Genomic DNA, 7845 nt, shown 5'->3' with positions numbered 1-7845 from the left:
GTTCCCAATTTCACTCAAGTGATCACGGCTGCCAGGTGTGAGGATAGATTTCAATTGTGAGGTGAAGCAGACTGAATTCCTTCGGAAATGGGGAGGGGTCTGTTGTTGATTAAGATTTTAAAGGGCTTCAATAGAATAAGTGAGAAAGAATTTCTAGTGGCTGGATGTAGGACCCAGATTGAAAAGGGTCACATGTGCAGTCTCTTCAGAGATTTTGTCTGGCCTGCTGAATCACTCCAGCACTTTGTGTTCGAAAAATATTTTAATATAGGTAACAAGGTGGACTGATGGAAAGGCTGGTGGAAGCAGAATCAACAGTAAGTTTTAAAAGCAGATTGAATATAGAATTACTCTTTGTCCAAGTGAAGTGTGTATACTTCATCCAAAGACTTTTCTTGTGCTTGCCTGGATATGCTGATCATATCCATTGTTTCTCCACATAGTTTGTCCCTTAAAGCAATCTCTCTGCAATTTCTATCAGTAAACATAATAATAATAATACATTACATTTATATAGCGCTTTTCATATACTCAAAGACGCTTTACAGGGATTTAGAGAACATAGGAAAGTGAATAAATAGATGAATAAGTAAACGAACAGAGAAAGGAGACAGAAGGTGGGGTGACCTTCAGTGGTTGAAGGCAGTACTGAATAGGTACTGGGGTAGTCTTCCTTCTGGACACCATCCTCATTCAGCTTTGGCTCTTTTAACTTCACTGTTACTATTTTTTTAATCTCAGTGTCTGTGGCTGAGATTCAACTTTCTCCAAATGACTAACAACATGACTGCTTTTAGAAAAGAGGGCATGCATTTGTTATTCCTTGCATTAATTAAGTATCATAGAGAGCTCCATTACAAATGAAGCACATTTGTGGTCATTGTAATGTATGAAACATGGAAAACAATTTGCAAGTAGCAGAAAATGGTAATGTGATAATTTATTATTTGCCAAGAACACTGCAAGAATGAACCTGCTGTTTTATTGGGAATTTTCATTAATTTTCCACCTGAGATGGAGACCAGACGTAAATTTTGATATATGATCTAGAAGATGGAGTCCAACCGTTGCGGAGTATTTGATTGGAATATCAGAATAGATTTTGTTCAGATCTCAGGAATCAAGTCTGAAACGAATTAAACTTGCTTTGCTGTCTTGCCCAGTAATTAATTCATCCTAAACCAACATTAAATATTTTGTGATTATTGGGTTATTATCTTATTGCTACTGTTAGGATCTTGCTGTGTGCAAATAGGCTTTTAAGTTTATTAGAAATTCAAAGAAAAAGTACATTGACTATAAAGAGTTTGAGGAGGATCTGAGATTGTGTGTGGTGCCCTTCCAGAGATCTGAACACTCTATTCTGGTATTCCAATCAAATACTCAGTGTGGTACCCTTAGAAATGCAAGTCTTTAAATTTCATTAGGATTCCAATGAGTGGCCCTCTCGCACTTAACACTTGAATCTGTTAGCAAATGTATACCCAGTGATTCTGGTATGGGAGTCAAATTTGTTATTGTAAAGACCTGGATAAAGATCACTGGCAGCAGTTTCCTGGAGTATGATTTTTTTTAAGTGCACTTATTTGAGTAGGCAATTACTTTGGAAAATTAGGCAAAGCCATTTGATTTGGTTGTTAGAACATACACCGTAGAAGAGTATAACAGAGGAATAGGGCTTTCGGCCAACAATGTCTATGTTGAAAATGATTTAAAGACCAACCCGTATCTGCCTGCACATAATCCATATCTCTCCATTCTCTGCATATCCATGACATGTGCTTATCCAAAAGTCTCTAAATGTCACTATCGTATTTGTTTCCACCACCTCCCACGGCAGCGTGTTCCTGACACCCATGACTCTACGTAAAGCAAAAGCTTGCCCTGCACATTTCCTTTAAAGTTTGCCCCTCTCACCTTAAAGAGTAGGAGCAAAGACTAATCAATTATGAGAGTAATTGTAATGAGACTAATCAATTGTAAGGTGATAACGTTTAGAAGTGGGGAGGAGAGATGGCTAACTAGTATCTGTCACAGCTTAACCAAATAAACAAACATTAATTAGATCCAGTCACTCTGAAAAGTAAACTGACACTTAAGATCTTTTATAGACAAAGCTGGAGTAACTCAGAGGGTTCTCTGGAGAGAAGGAATGGGTGATGTTTTGGGTCAAGACCCTTCTTCAGTTTGGTTAGGGATAAGAGAAACGAGGGAAACAAAAGGATCTTTTGTTGCTTTCCATAGATTTTTCTCAAACTCGTGTATAGGGAATGATGTCAGTCATTGATGTTTGCAAGATCGGATGTTTTATTGCATCAGTAACTTCCTTAACACTCTCCCCTTTTGACGGTATGGTGTAATGATTAAGTAAATTCCCACTGTGGTCTATTTGCATTGGTAATTTTACTGACCTTTATTATTTAGTTCTAGATCTTATCGAGGAATTCATGAATCCATTTCTGCTATCGGCCAAAGGGGCAACAGATTGCCTGCTTTCTCTAGGCTAATGGGAGGTGGGAAAATGTGTTGTGAAGAATCAATCTGCTCATGCTGTGTGGGTTTACAATTAATATGTAGGGTAGGACTTCTTTCCTGAGATTGCTCTCTATTTACAAGGCCTTCCCTACATATTTATCTGAAATGAAAGAAAATACAGTGGCATTGCTGTAGATCCACTGTGTCGCAGTGCCAGCAGCCAGGGTTCAATGCCAATCTTTGGTACTCTTTGGGTGCAGTTTACATGATCGCAAGGATTTCCCCCACCATTCTGGGTGCTACCTCAGATATGGGTGCTACCTCAGGTAGACTAATTGTTAATTTGTCCTTGGTGTGTAAGTGAGAAGCAAAATCTGAGGAGGGAGTAAATTGGTGGGGAAAATGGACATAGACTTGATAGGCGGAATGGCCTCCTGTGACTTTGGAAAAATAGAAATTATGTTCCATAATTCTCCAAACAGTGCAAACAGAAGATGGAAATGGTCTGGCAAATATGATATTTGATGGGCTTGGAAGATGATTAACTTGGGCTGCAAAATCAGACAATTTTCCATAGGTTGTTGTTCCATAGGTTACTGTGTGTTGTGTTACCCCTACCCCCCCCCCCCCCCCCCCCCCACACACACACACACACACACACACACACACACACACACACACACACACACCTGTCTATGACCCATTTATCATCTCTAACATTTTTTTCTAGCTGATAATTAAAATGAAGGGAAAAAAAAACATGGGTTAGTTAATCTTTTAATGTGTACAGTTTTGGAGCCGTGGGTAGGGTTGGAATCTTTCTCATTGAAAATTTGGCTGTATTCAATGAACGAGAAGACAGAAGTACTGTTGATTATGAATCCATTTGCCTATGTGTGTCTGTCTTGAACAGAATCAGACTACAAAACTAACTCGGGTAATGATTGGAAAGCTCTTGCCCACGGGCAGTGACCTTCCAGTAAAGGAGCTTACACGAGGCCATAACATATACACTAACATTTAGAATCGTTTAACAACGATTTGCGAATCGTTTATGCAAAAAAATATTTTCTGCATACACTTTTTAAAATAATACGACTAATTCGCTGGCGCTGAATGAACCTGCTCAATGAAATATTCGCTTCCATTTCCCCAATGCGTTTGGCACTGCTGCATTGTAAATAATGGAAAGTTACGCCTTTCAGCGTGTCGAGTCCTGGCGTCAGGGCTGTGGAAACTGTTTTTAGGCCTCATTTTGTTTGTCATTTATTTAATAGCATCAGCTGAGAGGATCCGCCTCGTTTAGTTTCAATGGATTTTCGGCGAACACACAGACACCACCCCACCTCTCCCCTCCCACCCCACACACATGCAAAACTCCTGCCCCTCTACATACAAATGAAGAAATCTAAACAAATCGATTAGGTATCGCTTTATTGCCAGGGTTTAAAACACTTACGATTAAGAGTTAATTATGCGGAAATATTAGGGATCATTCGAAGCTCTTGAAGGTTTTCACAAAATAATGGAATTGTCTAAGTTAAAAGTTAGTTGACTGGGGGACCTATTTTTAAGATTAGAAATACAATAATTAGTTGTGTATCATCCGTAATGAACAAATATTTTAAAAATGATATGTGTTATCCCGCACATTGACGGGCTGTGAATATTGGAGACCGTAAGTGTTGTACTCTGATCACCGGTTAGCAAACTCTAATAAATAATTCAATTTCACGTTAAAACGAAGTTGAATCTGCTCCTCCTCTTCCCCAGCACATGACTGACTGAAACTGACAATAAACATTACATCAGCGGAACTTCCTCATCAAAACACACTACTCTTAAAGGGGGACTCGTCGGCAGAAGAGAAAGGTGCACATACACGAATGAAATTGTCTTTGCATGGTCATTTTGTAGATAGTGATGGAAGAGGTCTTCCGTTTGGGAACAGAATGTTCAACATATCAGCATTAACGATCTTGTGTCTCTAAGAATAGAAACCAGACAGTTAGCCCGTCAAACCTGCTGCCATTCGATTGGATCGTAACTAATCTGTTGTCTAACTTCAAATGCTCCTTATTCTGTCCCATATCCCTTCATATTTGAATATTAAAACCGTCTATTTCAGGTTTATAATTAACCAAAGCCATTGTCAGGATCTCATGGAGTTAGTTTGCATTACATAATTCATTTGATGACCTCAACACATTAAATTGCTTTGCAGCAAAATGAAGTAAATGTTAAAAATAGTTACCGTTGTAATGAGGGAAACATGACAGATAATTTGTGCACAGCATGCTCCCAGAAAGCAATGTGACAATTTGTTTTGTTTGTTGAAACATAACATTGAAGTAGTCTTGACCTGAAACGTCACCTATCCATGTTCCTCAGAGATGCCGCCTGACCTGCCAAGTTACTTTGTGTCCTTTTGTGTCTTAACCAACATCTGCAGATCGTTCTCACTTTTGAAAGCCCTGAATGAATCTCTCTCCGCCATCGTTGCAAGTGGTAGCCATATCTTGCATTTAAAAATAACATTCCTTACATCCATGTGTATCTTTGCCTGTCACTTTAAATTTGTGTCTGCTGCTTCTCTCTCTCTTCCCTATTTAAACCTATCATGATTTAATACATTTCTATGAAATTCTCCCTCACCCTTATTTTAAGAATATCCTCAGTTATTTCAGTCTAATTTAGAAATCCTTCATCCCAGGATCCATTCTTGTAAATCCTTTCTGAAGTCTCAAGGACCATGCATGATTCTGTCACTTTTTGTTCAGTGACATTACATTTCTGCTAACCAATGTCACATGAAGAGAAACATGCTCCAAATAATATAAGTATGGCTATTGCCTTTGGTTGCTGTTATGTACTCCATTTCCTAACCATTTTGCTCTTTTAATTGTCTTTGATCCTGAGTTGAGCTTCTAGGTCATATTATGCACATTACCTAGAGGAACCACTCCTGCCTTTTCATTATTAAGTCGAGCTTTTCAAATGCACATGTATGATGAGATACAGGTGCAACATAACATCAATTATACTTGAGTAATACAAGACGGTGAGAAAAAAAAGACTATGCAAAAACAAGACATTAGTGCAAAAACATAATTAAAACAAGCCCATGGTAGTGCAAGAGGTGATCCAGTGTGTTCTGTTACTGGGGTAGGATTTGGGTTGTGCAGGTCAGTTAAAAAAAATCTGATAGTTGTAGGAAAATAGCTGTTCCTGAAACTGCTAGTATGGGACTTAAGGCTTCTGCCTGTTATTAGTAGCAAGAAGAGGGCTTGACCCCAGATGGTGGGGATTCTCATGATTACATCTATGAGCTGGGTCCAAAACAGGTCATCTAACTCTCTCCACGGCCAGCCCATCAATGAAAACTGGCATCTCCTGACTTCCCCTGAAGTCAACAATTAGTTTCTTGGTTCTGTTCATGTTGAATGAGAACATGTTGTAGTGGCACCACTCAACCAGCTATCCCTACCCAGTACACTGATCCCTACCAGCTGTAATTCGGTCAACAACAGTGGTGTTATCAGTGAATTTGAAGATGGCGTTACAGCACAGTTATAAATGTAAAAAGAATGAAGCAGGAGGCTAAACACGAGGCCCTAAAGTGCACCTGTGTTGATGGTCAATGAGGAGGAGATGTTGCTACAGATCCACACTGATTGGGGTCTACCGATGAGGATGTCAAGGATTCAGGTTGCAAAGGCCCAGATCTTGCAGCTTGGTAATGAATTTGGAGGGCATGATTGTGTTGGATGCTGAGCTGTAGTCGATGAACGGGGATCCTGATGTATTTGCTCCTGCTATCCAGAAAGCCCACTGCAGCGTGCAGAGCCAGTGAAATAGCATCTGTTAGTGACCTGTTGTGGGATTGGCAAACTAGAGCCAGGTCATTTTTGAGGCACCATAACTAATCCCTTGAAAAACCTAATTACAATGGATTTAAGTGCTACTGGATTCCAGTCATTGAGGCAGGTAAGCAGGCTCTTTTTGGGTACTGGCTGGATGTATGTCCTTTTGAAGCGGGTGGGAACTTTGGACCGCAGAAGCAAGAGGTTGAAGACCTGCTTGAATCCTCCAGCCAGTTAGTCCACACAAGTCTTTAGCACTCGCCCAGGTATGCTGTATGGGCCAGACACTTTGCATGGATTTACCATCTTGTTGAATGTTCTGACATCTCTCCCGTTGACTGACATCACAGGGAGGTCAGGGGTTATGGGGGTTTGTGTAGTTGTGTCGTTGTTCTTAATTGTCATCTTTATTGAGCATAAAAGGCATTGTGCTCATCTGGAAGCGATGCATCATTAACACTTAAGCTGCCCAGTTAAGTCTTGCAGCAAGTGATAGTGAGCAATCCCTGGCATAGCTGTAAGTTGCCCGACTTTGACTCCAGCTTAGTCCTCATTTGTCTCTTTGCACTCACAATGGTCTTGAGGAGGCTGTATCTGGGCTTCTTGAATGAGCCTAGATTGCCAATATTAAATGCCATAGATCTAGCCTTCAGCAGAGTACAAATCTCATGGTTCATTCAGGGCATCTGGTTGGGGAAGACAAAGTTTTTGTGGTACACATTCATCCATGTATTTCTTTATGAAGTCGGTGACGACTGTAACATATTCTTACAGCTCTGCTGACGAATCCTTGAACATGGCCCAGCCCACCGATTTGAAACAGACCTGTAACTGTTCCTCTGCCACCCTAGACCAGTGCTTTGTAATCCTCTCTGCTGGTACCACCCTCTTCAGTCTCTGCCTATATTCAGGAAGAAGCACAACCAGGTGACCAGCCTAGAGTATTATCTCTCCCATCTTTGCCTCTGTTTATCTTCCGCTGAAACCCACAGCAATGATCCCTTATTTCAATGCTGGATAAAATTCATGATCCAAAGTACTTTGTGCTTCTAATTTAAAAAAAATGTTGTACTAAATATCTTATCAGAATTAAAACAAAAAGTAAATGTTTATTCTACCGTCAATGCACTTGAGTCACTCCAGTGCCCACCATTCATCGATGGCCTTGAGTATGCAAATAGAAACTGCATCCGCTCACCGAGGAGAGTTAGCGGTAAACACAACCTTGGAAGGGGGCATAAAATCAAGCTGGAAAAAGTTCAGGCGGTCAACTGCCTGGACCTGTTGATGATTACTTTGGCAAGCACGTGGCAAAGAGATCCTCTGATTGAACGACCCTTAAGATTTTTGGGTCTCAAATCAGTTTACAATGGTAAAAATGCTAGCTAAATGCAAACTCTTTTTGTATTTGTAGTTGTATTTTGTTTTGCACTTGTATTTATTGTGTTTCTTGTTACAGTAGTACATACTATTGACTCTGAGTTTCAGAACAAGGAATTTCATTGCA

At 40.1% G+C, this 7845-nt stretch overlaps 1 protein-coding gene across 1 annotated transcript in view; it reads left to right on the top strand.

Annotated features, from left to right (window-relative positions):
• The window catches only part of mrps14 (mitochondrial ribosomal protein S14), an 80312-nt gene that overhangs the window by 651 nt on the left and 71816 nt on the right, over window positions 1-7845 (top strand). The gene's annotated exons all lie outside the window — the stretch shown is intronic.

Source organism: Rhinoraja longicauda, chromosome 11, assembly GCF_053455715.1.
Source record: "Rhinoraja longicauda isolate Sanriku21f chromosome 11, sRhiLon1.1, whole genome shotgun sequence".
Classification (NCBI taxonomy): Eukaryota; Metazoa; Chordata; class Chondrichthyes; order Rajiformes; family Arhynchobatidae; genus Rhinoraja; species Rhinoraja longicauda.
This window is presented reverse-complemented; position numbering and strand designations above follow the sequence as displayed.